Source organism: Schistocerca cancellata, chromosome 7, assembly GCF_023864275.1.
Source record: "Schistocerca cancellata isolate TAMUIC-IGC-003103 chromosome 7, iqSchCanc2.1, whole genome shotgun sequence".
NCBI classification, from domain to species: Eukaryota; Metazoa; Arthropoda; class Insecta; order Orthoptera; family Acrididae; genus Schistocerca; species Schistocerca cancellata.
Window position 1 is genome coordinate 374,065,498 of NC_064632.1, and position 16,270 is coordinate 374,081,767.

At 44.1% G+C, this 16,270-nt stretch overlaps 1 protein-coding gene across 3 annotated transcripts in view; it reads left to right on the forward strand.

Moving 5' to 3' along the window:
- Nucleotides 1-16,270, forward strand: part of LOC126092261 (uncharacterized) — a 918,328-nt gene that overhangs the window by 625,210 nt on the left and 276,848 nt on the right. The window contains exon 1 of one of the 3 annotated variants that reach the window (XM_049907773.1): nucleotides 12,222-12,352. The exons of the other annotated variants lie outside the window; for them this stretch is intronic. The gene's annotated coding sequence lies outside the window, so the exon portion shown is untranslated. Of the gene's footprint in view, nucleotides 1-12,221; nucleotides 12,353-16,270 lie in introns of those variants that run through there. 3 annotated transcript variants of the gene reach the window in all.

Sequence of the window (16,270 nt, forward strand, 5' to 3'; positions counted from 1 at the left end):
TTGAAAATGCCAGTGCCACGATCATCATGAAAGGGTGTACGTGGACTGAAACCAGTGTATGGTACTGCTAGGCCATCGTGGTGCCTTGCACGAGTTCCACTGGACTCATGGATGCCCACGTGAATGTGCCCCAGAGTATAATGGAGCCGCCGCCAGCTTCGTCTCCACCCCGCAGCTATTCCGTGGAAGACGACGTATTCGCAACCTCCGATCGGTATGATGAAGAATATATTGGGATTCGTCAGACCACGCAACGCTCTGCCGCTGCGCCATCGTCCAGTGCCGATGGTCACGTGCCCTTTTCAGTCGTAGTTGCCGATGTCGTGGTGTTAACATTGGCACATGCATGGGTCATCGGCTGTGGAGGCCCATCGTTGGGAGTGTTCGGTGCACACAGACATGCTTGAACGTTGCTCAGCATTAAAGTCTGATGTTAGTTCTGCCACAGTTCGCACCTGCCCTGTTTTACCAGTCTGCCCAGCCGACATCTGTAATGAGGGGTGGCTACCATGACGTCTGGACTTGGTTTCACCTTGGTTTCGACAAGTGTTGTAGACACTCACCACAGCACATTTCGGACACCCGACAAGTCGTGCAGTCTCCGAAATGATCGTTCCGACCCTCCAGGCCTTCATAATCTGCCCTCGGTAAAAAACTCAGATAGATCGCGCGTTTCCCATTCTACACACGGACAGCTCGCTGACTGACACTACATGCACAGTGATTGTGTCATTCCTCGCCAAGTAAAGGTGCTATCGCCTACACGGGTTTATATCGATAGTAAGTCGGTGGTCATAATGTTCTGGTTGATGAGTGTATATTCTGAGTGCCAATCAAATCAGTAAATGTATTCCTTAGAAGGTCCTGGACCCATTCCGTTAATTTTTCTTTAGACAGTTAACCAGTAACGCGTATCCTACCGTTCAGAGATGAAAAAGGCAGCATACCCTCTTTCAGTCTCTGTCTGTTGCCACTGAAGTGAGTCTGTGACAAACAGTCGATTTTCTATCTGTAACCTTCAGTTTATTTACATTAGCAGTCGTCCGCAGCTCGTGGTCGTGCGGTAGCGTTCTCGCTTCCCACGCCCGGGTTCCCGGGTTCGATTCCCGGCGGGGTCAGGGATTTTCTCTGCCTCGTGATGACTGAGTGTTGTGTGATGTCCTTAGGTTAGTTAGGTTTAAGTAGTTCTAAGTTCTAGGGGACTGATGACCATAGATGTTGTCCCATAGTGCTCAGAGCCATTTGAACCATTTGAACATTAGCAGTCCTGACAGTTTTTTTGTTGCATACACATTTAGTTTTTGTGAAGCCAACGTTCGGCGGCGGCCCATGCTTTCAAAAGTGCCCAAAAAAGCGGTTTGTCACTGTATTTTATAATTTTATTTATAGCTTCCCATGCATTCCAAAGAAGCACAGCTTACTACGTTTTGTGCTCAATAGTGTCTTCCTGGACTTTTCTCTTTCCACTCCTGAGTTGTAAAGCGGTCACTACTGGAGATCTTATGCCACAGGAGATCGTATCTGTATTGTTGTGATGCATCCAGCACCCAGCCGCGGGACGGACTATCAAGGAAATAAGGAAATCCAGCGGACTCCATGACAATGAATCATCACCCGTCCCGGCACGTCCTTCTGAGAACTCCCACGAGGTTGGACCCTCTGTCTGCCTATGTGAATTCCGGACCATGAACTTCACGGGAAAAGGGACAGTACGGTCTGTGGAACAGAGCCCTGAATGTCGTCTTTTTGAACCGCAATATGTGGTCAGATAGTTTGTGTATAACGACGTCAGAAGTGGCTTTCTTCCTAAAAATATCAAAATTAATCGAACAACGATCAATACTGACATACAGATCCATAAAGGGAATGGTCCTATTACTGCTTTGTTACATAGTGAACTGGAGCCTGTCATGCTATCCTCTCAACCCAATGTGCTGCCAAAGTCATCTTATTTATAAAAAAGCATACAGTTTGGAATGAAAGTGGAAATTACGGTAATTAAGTACTGACAATCACTGGTACTGGTATGCATTACATTTCTCATTGTTCATTAATTATTCTGATGTAATGAGTCTTTATATACGTATTTTATATTCGTTGTAGGACAGTTTCCGAAAAGACAGTCGCCTAACATCAACCATATCGAACAAGGCGATGTCGAGTGTTTTTGATGCGTTACATGATTTTGTGCTAAGAGATTGTGCTCTTAAGGCAAAAGCCATCACAGGAGCATCCCTCCTATATCTCATGACAATCTTACAGGAGGGTGTGAATACTAAGCAACACAGGAAGCTTTCCAAGTGGGTGGTTTTGGTCCAATACTACATCTCTGTTCATTCTGCACCAGAGTGCAGCCAGTCATGTTGCTCCCTTTGATTATCAAATTCTCTGTGGCCCTCTGTATTCTCCTGGTGTGGTAACAAGGCTCATCCCTTAGATGAAGAACCCATTGTGTGACAGGGTTTCCAGAATGACGACGAGATGATTTTCAGGGAGGAATGTTTCCTGACCAGTCGGTTGTACAGGCTTCTGTAACGAAGGTCTCCACCAAGCGGTCCCACGTTGGAAAAATGTGTCACATTCAAGGTTGAATATGTAGAGAAGGACCACACCATTACCAGCTTTCGTGATCGTAACTTGATTTTTTGGAGGCGAGTGTGCTGGCATAAGTTGTCGCCAGCACACTGGTCGGCAAAGAGGTTGCGAGAAGATCTATAGTAGGCGCCGGAGCAATCTCGTCTTTCAGGAGAGAGGCCAAAGACAGACTCGCAACAATGTGCCGACAACGCCGCTGCAGACAGGAGGGCCCAAATGCAGTCAGTCACAGACAGTCAGCCCAGTTGCAGACAGAGTCAGATCAGCTACTAGCTGAGTTAGTATTCTAGTTGGCGTCTGTCAGTTCACATCATCGGCTACGAGAGTCTAGTGTTTATAGTGGGACTTGTACTTCACCAGCAGTGAGAGTACCATGGACTACTACAGAAGAGCTTGTACCACCACAACTTGCTTAAAGATAAGTAGTTCTCTGTTTATGTTAATAAAATCTCTGTCGTGCAGTTGTGTTGTAGAAAGAGGATACTGGCCACCAAACAACATCCTCTCCTTGCTTCCCCTGGTACAAGGCTCGACAGTTGCAACGAGATGACACAAAAGTGACAGTTATACATTACGTCCTCGTAAATGAGGGTAAGAAGTAAAACGAAATACAGTTACTCTATAACGAGCTACCAGAGACCACAGGGCCGTGATACCAAAACACTCAGAAAACTTACCTAAACGGTCTCCGAAATGTTGTCAGCGTAGTTCAGGTTCATCTACATCTACATTGATATTCTACAACTCATACTTATTTGCTCAACACAGTGTCCGTAGACCCATTTTCAGAGTCCTTCAGGGAAATCATTGCCCTGCGCAGACTATTTTGGTGTTTGAAGAAACACTTTATTTTATGATTTTTCGCTGTTAACTAATTTTGTCCCCTTTGGGCATTTTCAAGCTTCACAGATGTGATTTCTGCCTGTAAAATGATATAATGCAACCGTTATGTGGGTCTTTCTCGCTCTGCCAGCGTCGGCCGCACCAAATATGTTGATTCACATCCATACACCGAATGAACATAAACCGACAAACAGCAGGGACGGATTCCTGTCTGGAAACGAAGGAAAAAAGGTCCTACGCGAACTTATGTCCAGAAGTAGACGTTGAGCGTGCAACTACAACAAATGGTTGCTGAACAGAGTATAGAGCTGCATCGCATCGGTGTCACAGCACATGTTGAAAGTGCCTCCATGGGATGCAATGCACGCTTTCACACGTCGTATCATGGACTGCCGGACTCTTCCGTATGTGCCAGCCTCTCACCAAATAGCGTCAGAGGCGTCGTGAACACGCTGTTGAAGGTCCTGCACATCACGAACTGGTTCAGCATACACAATGCTTTTCAGATACCCCCTGAGGTAAAAATCTAGGGGGTTTAAGCCCGGTGACCTAGCAGGCCATGCTACAGGGCCTCCGTGTCCTATCCTACGTCAGAATTGTAATGCGGAAGTGGGGTGTTGCTTCGTCTCGCGGAAACCACGTAAATTGTCGTATTGCCGAAGGCACATTTTCAAGCAGCCTAGGCATAGTATTCCGCAGCATTTCAGGTACGCTCCTACGTAGAGGCGTTGTGGAATAATAACCGGTAAAAATATCTGGTCGCCAAGAATTCCTGCCCACACGTGAATGCTGACGAATGTTGATGAGGCGGCCCAACCATTCCCCAATGGCTGTCTGTAACCCACAGATGACGATTGTGCAGATTGATGATGCCAGTTCTCGTAAAGGTTGCTTCGTTTGTAAAGCGGACTGATGGCAGAAATCACACAATTGTCATGGTCTGATGCGGAAACCATCGACAAAATCTTTCCCATAGGGGGAAATCCGTTGCTGTTAATCCTTGCACTCGTGGCAGGTGAAAGGGAGGATAGCAGTTGTCATGCAGGACACCCATAATCGTACTTCGGTTTACATCATGTTGGTGTGCCACTTGCCTGTAGCTTACTTATACTAGGGTTCGTCTCAGTGCCCTGCAGAACCCAGCCCTCCAAATCTGGTGAACGCATAGTCCACTGCCTCTCTGCACGTGCGTCTGTCTGAAAGGATTCGTCATTACACAAAGCCAAAGAGGACTTGAAAGGTTGTGTGATGGGGCTGGTGACTGTGAGGATACTTGTTTTGGTACAACCGTGCTGCCTCTCGAGCGTTCTCATCTTCTCTGCTGTACACAAACGCCACTCCACTTGTTCCCAACATGAATACCGGACCATTTTGATGCTTACAGTACGCTGCGTCAATCGCACAGCCTGGAACACAGAAGGAACACACGGCACGTAGTCTGAGGAACTTTTATTCGTCAGCACCATCTAATGTGGCAAAGATGCATTTCTGGGTAAATGTTCCTAGGACCTCTTCTCCTCAATTTCCGTCCAAAGCAGTTTGTCGGTTTTACTCATGTTCAGCCTGTACATTATAAAAATGGATACACTATGTTTGTATGGTCCACATCTCCTCTTAAACCACCTGAACGATTTCAACAAAACCTGGTACACATATCACTTACTACCTGAGAAAACTCACTGTGGGGGTAGGACCCACCTACCTATCAAAGGGGGGTGGGGGCCAAAAAGCAGTGTAGCCCATGATGCGTGAATACTCATACTTTATTCACCCAGTATTTGAGAATTAGAGCACTTGGAGACTTGCAACAAACATTACACATAATTTCAAGCGTTTACGAAACTTCTCTCTGGCAACACACACAAAAAGACGAAAGGAAAAGTTTATCGCTTATTACATTTTCGTTGATCACGCCGTAAAATCGCCGCATGAAGCGTGACGTTTTAATTCTTTACTTCCGCACTACTAATTCTATTCGCAAGACAGTTCGCAGACAGTAGACACATATACATATACTGAAACATCCCCTTAGAATAATTAAGAATGACTGTGCTGGTAAACCTCTACGTTACTTGATTTTCAAACAGTTGAGCAAAACTGAACGTACTCCGATATTTCTCTCTTTACTTATTCTGATCAACACTAAACTGACACACAATATTTTTAGCGCAACGCAATCTGACTTTCAATAATCCCTACAAAAGAATGGCCCTGACTAACAGTAACCTATACCTTTCATGAATCACTTACACCACAAAAATCTTCATTACTCGAACTACTGCAATACAGCGAGTGCCAATACTGCCAGGTAAATAAAAGATTCTAACTACTGAAGGCACTAACTACTGATAGGCATAGTTAGCAAGTGAAAGATTTTGATAAAGAACAAACAATTTATTTACCTTAATAATATTCAAAAGTCATCATATATATATATATATATATATATATATATATATATATATATATATATGGCAGTTCATGAAATACAGTATTACTAATTTACTCTTTCTGATGGACACACGTCCAGATCGTCCGCTCTCAAAATTCTGCCATCTCTCCCCACATCCACCACTCCTGGCGGCTCACCTCCAACTGCGCAATGCTACGCGCTGTTCATATCCTACTGCCCAACACTACAATAGTGAATATTGTAACAATGCAAACCAGTCACAGACTGTACACAGCACAGCCAGTGATTGTCATACAGAGCCCAACGTGGCGTTACCAACGTAAAAACCTAAACTGCCTACTTACACTACTACTCGATGTATTTGCAAAATTATGTAATTGTATGACACATAGCTTAGGAGATACAGTTCCATAAACATTGACCTAGGTCGAAATAAAAATGCAGGGCGTAATTCGATACAGATGAAATATGTGTACAAATATGTGTGAAATATTTTAAATACATATGGAATATATTTTAAATGTGCGTATGTGGGAAAAGTCAAGGATAGAAAGCTGATACTACACGTCTGGAAGGATTTCAATCAAACCTGATACTCATATTAGTTACAATCTGGAGAGAACTATTGTGAGGTAAGAAACATCAGCCTCCTATTGCGGGGGGGGGGGGGGGTGATAACGTGGAGTGAGGAGGAGAAGAAGATAGGCAGACAGAGAGGGGGAAGAAGGAGATGGATACAGAGAGGGAGGAAGCAGGAGATGAATAGCAGGAGAGTGAGGGGGAAATGGACAGAGAGAGTGAAGAGGAGGAGATGTACAGAGACAGGAAAAAGGAAGAGATGTACAGACAGAGGAGGAAGGAGTAGATGAACAGCGAGAGGGGGAGGAGTAAGTGGAGAAAGAGAGGGGGAGAAGGAGGTGGACAAGAAGAGGACGAGATGGAATTAAAGGGGGAAGGAGCAGCTGGACAGAGAGAGTGGATGGGAGGAGATGGTTGGAGAGAGGGGAAGGAGGAGATAGATAGAGAGAGGGGAAGGGGGAGATGGGGAGAGGGGCAGGAGGAAATGAGCTTGTGGGGAGCACTTTCATAATATTGGAACTCAGTATACATTCTAAAAACCCAATGCAAATCGATGGGTCTATAATTCAGCGGATTACTTGTATTTTCTCTCTTGTGTATTCGTATGACCTTTGCAACTTTCTAGCGAGTGGCTGATCATTATTGCTAAAATGGAGTTTTTCATCAGTATTCTCCGAAAGAAATCCAATTGGTACAGAACTTGGTCCGAAAGGCTTACGTTAATTGAGCGGTTTAAACTGTTGCTTCTCTATATCGAGGGTAGCGATAAGGGGCGATTAAAACGTTTCTGTTCGAAGGGTGTACAGCCCTGAATCGGTATGCCAGTCAAATTCGGTGTGAACATTGAGGCAATCATCCCCCGACGCGCAGGGTTTGGTAAAACACGTGTCCTGCTGCGTGAAGATGTCCTAATTGTCGGGTGCACATCCTCGTCCAATAGGAATCATCGACTCTTTGAGACCTTTTTTAGAGGACCGAAGTCATGGGGCGAGATCAGGACTGTAGGACGGGTGCACTTGAGTTGTCGTAACTTCTGCATTACGATATTTGTGATATGGAGCAGCGATGGTTTTCGACAGACATTCTGCCCCATATACATTCCTGATTCCCCAGTGGATATCTACCGGTGCTTGTCGTTCGACAGCGAAGAAAAGAATAATAGAATGTTGGCGCTGTGTGGACGCAATTGTCAGTAACGTCGCCATAGATCACGTTTCCACATTTACGACACGCACGTGGGAAGGACACGAAAGCCAGGCAAACCCATCCCCTGCATGTCGGTGCTTATACACCCTCATCGGAGTGGCGCTGCGTTACATATATCCTGCAGCAACTCCCTCGAACGGAAACTTCCTAATTGCCCCTTATACATCAAAATTACTCATGCAGGAAGCCGTTGTTGTTTCAAATTCTGGTATATTTATTTCGCCTCCTTTGGTGAAGATGCAGTAGAAGTAGGTGTTGCGGATAATCCATCAAACGTCGCTGCCCGTTAATGGTCAAGTGGCGCTCTGTCCCGTTTTGCAAGTCGCGGATTATGTGGGGGCCCAGTCTGTGCCGCAGCGGCGGACTGGCGCGGAGATGATCCGCCTGTTACGTGGATCAAGGGCAGCCACCAGCCGGCCACTTGGGCTCCCCCCACCACTGCTGGCCGCCGCGGAATCCGCTGGCCGGGTGAAATCATCCGCGCATGCTTCCAGCCAGTCCGTCAGCTGCTTAAGTGTTCCTGCTCACCGATGTTTGTGTGCGGTCGCCGATTAAATCGGGAAGTTTCGTAGAGAGGAGGGGCCATTACGTCTATTAGCCCACCAACGATTTTTTTTTTTTAAATTCTGCGTACGACATTGGAGCGCCAAGGACATATATGCGTCATATGTTGATTTCTGTATGCAGCATGAACACTTGGGCCGTTTCCTTGTTCTGAATACAACGTTGTACGAGAGAACATTGCAGTGTTGTGGAGATATGATTGGAAAGGTATGTTGTTGTAGTGTGTAGTCCGAAAACAGGTTTGATGAAGTTCCAAACCAGGGTTTACCAAACTGTGTTCCGTGAATTGAACTATTACTAAAATGACATTTTTTTAATTTTTTCGATTTAAATAATCACTGAATAAAAAAATTTAAATTTTTGTAAACTTCAGGATAAACAAGGTGTCCCATCAATGTACCAGAATCCTGAAAGAGTTCCGTAAGATAAAGAGTTCGTGAATCCTAGCTCTAAACGCTTGGCTATCCTGTACAAATCTTTTCATTCCTGTATAACTACTACATCCACGTTATTCGAGCCTTGGTCTCCTTCTTCAATCCACCCCTCATTTCCCTTCATTACTAAATTACAAGATTCTTTGACGCCTCAGTTTATGTCCCATCAGGCAATCAATTTTCTCCTCTCGTATTCACGTTATTTCTAAAATTTCTTTTCTTCACTATTTGCTTCCCTAATTCCTCATTAGTTATCCAATATAAGTAGAGCTTGTGGTGCTATACATCGTGATTCAGCTGCCACTACCGCTGTCGTTTTATGCAACCCGCAATATTAGAGCTGTCCTTCATAAGCGAAGAGCGATATTTTCGTATTTTCCCGCTCGCTATGCGCGAAGTATTAATCCTACAGAAAAAATGAACATAGTTTTTTGGAGGAAATTTAATTGTAGTTAAATTTTGTACAGGGACACGTTTTCGCTGGAGGCCTCGGTTTTCGAGTTATTCAATAAAGCTTACAAAAGCTGCCTTCAAACGCACATCTACTCCACACATCCCTCACCAGTCAGGATTTGTAGTAGGCTGTTCGTGGCACTCCCTCCCACCTCTGTACAAAAATTTCCGTCAACGCGAACTGTTTCCGATATTCGACATTCTTTTGTCTCTATTAATTGCGCTGTTACACCAACAGCACATTCGGCTATTTAATTAACATTATTAATTTAAACGTGACGGTGAGGATAATGAAAGAAAACGACTATTCTAAACGTTACGCTAAAACAAATTACGTTGATGATTCGGTCCAAAGCACAGTGGTTTCGTAGTCAGATGGTCTGAGGAATACAACGAGGTTATTGTCTATTTCATACTGTTAAAAATTCACAAAATTGTTAAGTAAAATTTACGCAAAGTTTAATTTTACAATTTATAAGCGCTCGGCTAAGCCGGTGGCGTAATAAGGCCGGTCAATGAAAACCACAAAAGGTCGAGTGTGGTAAATAATTTGTGCAGCGGTAAACATTTGCAAAATGGTAACAGGGAGTGCTGTGGACAATGTACTAGAGGTCCTGATCGCTAGGCTTAGAGTGTGGGAGCGGGGGTGAGTTTGAAGGTCACATTTGTAAGTTTTTCTTGAATAACTCGAAAACTACAGCCTCCAGAGAGAATGTATCCCAGTAAAAAAAAAATTCTACAAAAATGTCCTGCTCAATTTCTCTGTGGGACTAATAGTTAGCTCATAGCGAGCGAGAAAATATGAAAATCTCACGTGTGGTATATGAAGGCCATCTAAACATTGTGTGTTGTATAAAATGACGGCGCTAGGGGCAGCTGAATCACCTTGTATGAAACAATCTACGTATTTATCTTCATTCATTCACTGTAAATGACTTGAAAGTGCGTGATAGAGGTTTCTTCCCATTCCATTCGCGTATGGGGCGTGATGTTAAGGACCATTCGTGCCGCCTTTCTTTCTACACTATCTGACGGAAAGCATCCGGCCGCAGCTATGCAATCCGGAATTGACAACTAGGTATCACGAGACGCGAACCCGCTAGTGTGAGGTAGGGTCGGGGGGGGGGGGGGGGGGAGTACTGTGTTGCAAGTAGAGTAGCAGCGACAGCAGAACAGGTAGGGCTGGAGAATTCAGGTACTTTGAACGTGGACTAGTCGTTGGATGTCTCCTGAGTAACAAAATTGGTTCAAATGGCTCTGAGCACTATGGGACTTAACATCTGAGGTCATCAGTCCCCTAGACTTGGAACTACTTAAACCTAACTAACCTAAGAACATCACACACATCCATGCCCGAGGCAGGATTCGAACCTGCGACCGTAGCGGTCGCACGGCTCCAGACTGAAGCGCTTAGAACCGCTCTGCCACACCGGCCGGCTCCTGAGTAACAAATCGGGGACATTTCAATCCTATTAAAGCTGCCCAAGTCAACCGTGGTGATATGATCGTGAAGTGGAAAAGCAAACAACAACAACGACGACGACATCAACAACCGCAGATAAACCAAGACCATTACTGTTTCGTTTGCATTAACAGAGGTCGCTTACGTGATTCCTGAAAGCTGCGATAGCACCCATCGGACTCTTCGCTTCATGGTCTTACTTTTTCTGTTCGTGTATCAAATTAGACATATATGCCTTTACGTCTGAAATCAGTGTCTCTGTCAACGTTCCCCTCCAATATTTTTGCAAGTACATAGCACAACACTTATTATGTTTACATGTGTAGCATGTTATCACGACTTCACGTTGTGGCCATTAATGTACATTTGATGAACGAACTATATGACTAACATTACGCGATATGCAAGACGTGTGTGAAAACTTGTAACACGACTTCATTTCGCTTCCCAACATTGAGAAAATATGCTGCAGAGAATTTCTCAAAATTCGCGTCAACATTTACAACAGAAATTTGTAACGTCAGGAACATATTAATAATATGACGGATTGTTATTGTTGTTGTTGTCATTGTTATAGTCTTAAGTCAGAAGGCTGGCTCGATGCAGGTCTCCGTGCTGTTCTGTCCACCTCTTCATTCCGGAATAGCTAGTACAAGCCACGTTCATTTGAACCTGCGTATTGTATTCGTCTCTTTGGTCTCCCTCTAAAATTCTGCCCTCCCCCCTTTTCCATCCAATATGAAACTGACGTTTCCTTGATGTCTCAGATTGTCCATCTTTTTAGTCAAGTTACACCAGAATTTCTTTTCTCCCCAGTTTCGTTCAGATCAGACATAAGCCTAACGTCAGGGCTTCAGCGAACTCAACGTGTTGAAGTGGTTAATAGATTTTAATATCCATAGATAAAAGACTTGCTGATGTAGATAAGGGACTTGCAGATGCTGACAATATTTTTCCTATCCGCGCAGACCTCAACTTATTTGAGTAATATTCTAAGATGTATCGCATGAATGTTTTGCAAACAATCCCCTCTGTAGAGTGACTGCAGTTTCCCCATAGGCAGTAAAATTAATATACCAACCAACCCAAGTCTGCCACATGATTTACCTATGACTCAACGGACCCAAGAATACCATTATTCATTTTTCAGTTTCGCTTCGTCTCACCTGGTCATGAATCCCTTTCTCCCCTTCGTTTCTCTTGCAGTTTTTTTTCGGCCTTTTTTAACTTATCGAGCGACCGCTACGGTCGCAGTTTCGAATCCTGCCTCGGGCATAGGTGTGTGTGATGTCCTCAGGTTAGTTAGGTTTAAGTAGTTCCAAGTTCTAGGGGCCTGATGACCTCAGAAGTTAAGTCCCATAGCGCTCGGAGCCATTTGACTTATCGATGTTAATTTTCCCTGTCATTTACCTCTGCCATTGGACCATTTACGCGCGTTTCCTCGCACATTATTCCGCGTTGTGTTCTATAGACTTCTTCCTGCATCGCCAATGACCGAGCTTCGTGATGTGGGGCGCCCTCGCGGTAGACGTCCGTGTGGAATGTGGAGCTAACCCCCTCCGCCGCTCCTCCCCCCTCTGTCGGTGTCTAACTTCCCCCTCCACCTGCCGTTCCCCCACCAACGGCACCCTACACGCTCTGACAGCTGCTGCGCGCCCATGGCTCAGTCAAGATCAGACTGTCCAGTGGTACGCATACTCTTCTTTGTGCGCAGTGTCTCCACAGCCGGCAAGCGAGAAGTGTAAAGACTGTGCTCCTTTCTTCGATACCTGTTGATGCACGGGACTGTAGGATCTCTGTCAGGTGAGTGACGTGGTATCTTTTACCATTCACGTTTCGTCGTCTGTCCAGGTTCTTTTCAAACTTGTTTTATTTTACAAAACCACTGTCCTTGTGTCATGACCTGTAACTTAGCTCGTTATGCTTTATACTTCTTGATGCATACATGGTACAGCGTCATACAGACAACCCACGTGGAAGTAAATGTCTTTCGCCGGATGTCGTTCATTTGCCTCCAGTCGGCGTGTAGAAACAATGACCGCAAATGGCTTTATGTCATGCTGAGTTTTGCGCGCATTCTGTACAAGTTTGTCGTGCTTTATTTCGTACGTTCGTTACTTCGTTTTCGTCAGAATAAGTTTTATTGTAAAGCAGCGCTTTATTGTTGTTTTATACGTTATTTCTTCATTGTCTCCGGGCTACTACGTAATAACAATGTTCTGCCGCTCAAATGCCGGTGTGTTACGCTTCTAGAGGCACATTTTCCTTTGATGTTTCGCATGTATCGTCCAAAGAATCACGTCCGGAACCATGCGGCTGCTACGGTCGCACGTTCGAATCCTGCCTCGCGCATGGACATGTGTGATGTCCTTAGGTTAGTTAGGTTTAAGCAGTTGTACGTCTATGGGACTGATGACCTCAGATGTTAAGTCCCATAGTGCTTAGAGCCATTTGAGCCAAGGAATCACACGGCATGTCGCACCGTATACAACTTTTTGGATCGTAGACACGCTAGGGAGACAGAGAGAGAAAGGTGGAGCGGGAAGGGGGGGGGGGTGAGGGAGTGAACTTTACTATCGTACTGTACTGATGAAGTTTACTATCGTACTTTACTGTCGACGAACAGTTTCACCAAGCACTTCGTGGTTCCTTCATATCCCACTTACATAGCATCATTCAGTGTAATTACACGACAGAAGTCTGACGCAATTTTCATCAGTAACGCCATTAAAAGAAATTCACACACTTTTGAATGCGAAGCTTTCATCAAAGGACTTTACAGCATTTGGTTTACTTCATATTACCCTTTCGAAATTGTGTCATTCCGTTTCGACTGCACATTATCTCGCAAGGCCTATATAGTAAAAGACAATAAACTTTTTTGCATGGCCGGGTTTAAAGGACTTGTAGTGTGAGTTCATCGGTCGCGTCTAATTGTAATTGCTAGCTGGTCACTTCAAACAAAAACAGAGATTAAATATTTTAGCAAAGTGCAAAGATTCGCATTTGCAGTACTTCTTCATCGCTACTCGAAAAACTGGTAGTTGTCTCGTGACAGTTTATCTCAAACGTAGGTAATGTTTCATGACTCGTCTCATACGACGGCAGCGGTGAAGTGCTGTTTCGATGTCCAACCAGCGGCATTAAGAGTGGTTTCGCAGCTCTCCCCTCGTTGTATACACAACTGTTCGCAATGCGGTAAGCATGTTAATGAGCATTATGCCGCGTTACCACGTTACGTTCCACAGTACTTATCTTTGTTACGGGAAAGAAGTATTTCAAGGAGAATACCATCTTAAGTTAAGTGCATGGATTTGGAAGATCTTTTGGTGCAGTTAAAAAAAAAAGTGCATCGATTCGTAGTTAACATCCACTAAAAAAACGTGACTATTTTCAGGAGGAATTACGACTTTAAATATTGTAGGCGGCATTTTATTTACTGAAATGGCTGTTTGTGTGTTGTAACATCGATAAAAGCAGTTAATGGGTCAGTTTTTAAAAAATATGAAACTAATGCAATTGCGTAACTGACCTCTGGCTATTTCGATTCTTGATGAACTTCGGAATGGATGATGAAGTCCCATACTCCGTGACAGAGCATAGGGGAACGATGCGGGAGACCCGCACCGCCGTACTAGGCAAGGTCCTACTGGAGGTAGTTTGCTATTGCCTTCTTCCGACCGTAATGGGGATGAATGATGATAAAGACGACACAACCCCCAGTCATCTCCCTGCCGGGAATCGAACCTGAAACCCCGTGGTAGCGAAGCGAGAACGCTACCGCGAGACCACGTGCAGCGGACTTTGGAATGGAAGGAGACGTTGTTTGATTCGGCATGTATTATTTCTGTTTCTTCTCAGCGATGATTTTTCCTAACGCATTATGTTGCTATGTGTTTTCGTTTTTTGTTTTTTTTTTCTGTCGTGAAATGTGTTAATTTGATTTGACAGAGATGTAGTGCGGCACCTCCGAACAGAGATCGGACGTGAACACTAAAAATTACTTCGTGGACTCATTGCAGCCAGTTAAACAGCAATCCATTTCTATGTGGCGCCATTAAACCTCAAATGATTGAAAGTAATCGCCTTAAGCTTTTTTCGGGCACCAATAATTCATCATTTATTTTTCAGATTACCCTTAGATGTGACACATACTCTTCATTCACAGTTATTTACGAAATCTGTTTCGAGCTATACGTTTTCAACAGTCGTTCAGATTTTAATGATGTCGCTTCCATTTCAAAACGACCACATTAATACGGTAATGGCGTATTCATGGTTGTATCTCTGTAACAGAAGGAAAGCATGTATTAAGAGAAAGAAAAACTATTGTACATATACATGTTGAGAAGACAAAGTTTGTTTTCCATGCGTAGTATCGTAGGACACTGAGTTTGCGAGAAGAATATTTCGAATTTTTAATGAATATATTGCTAGACGGTAATAACAAATATTCATTAATACAAACTTAGTTTCGAGAACCTGCATTGCCACCAGCGCGCTGGAATGTAGACTAGACATTAAAAAACCTAGTTATCGAGTCAAATGAACGTAGATCACTTAAAAACTACTACACGTTGCAATCTGTAATGATGATAACCAAGCTAAAACATAACATTGCAGCTATTAAATCCAGAATGTTTACAGTATTCTTTACATACCGGCTGTGGTAAATGAGCTTTTAAATAGCAGATCTAGGTTAAAAATTGTTCGAGGAAGACCACAACCAGCCAAAAATACTTTTTAAAAAGTTTTTGCGTTTTTAAAGGTATTTGTCGCTGGCTGCGGTGTGTCCATTGAACAACGCCCAAGATCCATCATAGGTGAAATAACATTATGGAAATAAGCTCTGTAGGTGGCGAAGCTTCTACACCATTCAGTCATAAACAGGAATAGTTGTACATACCTTGTTTTATTGCGTAAGATGCAATTATTCGCACCGTATATGGTACACAGCAATAATGGGGTTAGCTGAATCTCAACAGGCGTTTGATCAAATCACAAGCGTTCAGAGTTCATTTCATCTGAGTGTATTGCATTACACTGCATGCCACATGATTGATGTGTACTGTATACGGCAAGAATAATGGTATATTTTGATCTATAAAAGGAGATAATCATGTCGTTCCATGTGTATGATTAAGCTGCAGTACTGATGTAGAAATGTAGGCAGCCACTAAGAGATATATCTTCAACGTTTCGTTCACCAGTATAGGTGCCGAGGCAGTTATGATGCACACGGGCAATACATGACAGAGGTGAACGCTGGCTGAGTATGTGTATACAGGCGAACAGACGAGCAACTCTTGAGCAACTAAGCGCCCATATGAAGCAATGAACTACCAATAATGTTCCCAGAATGAGATTTTCACTCTGCAGCGGATTCTGCTCTGATATGAAACTTCCTGGCAGATTAGAACTGTGTGCCAGACCGAGACTCGAACTCGGGACCTTTGCCTTTCGCAGGCAAGTGCTCTACCATCTGTGCTACCCAAGCACGATTCACGACCCGTCCTCACAGCTTCAATTCTGCCAGTCCCGAGTTCGACTCTCGGTCCGGCGCACAGTTTTAATCTGCCAGGAAGTTTCATACCAACAATGTTTCTTCAAGACTATTCAGTGAATGCTGCTGTGTATGGACCTCCGCACCAGGCGCCTGATTCGTACACCCATGCTGGCTGTTGCTCATCAGCGACGAAGACTGGAATTTGCACGTCATTA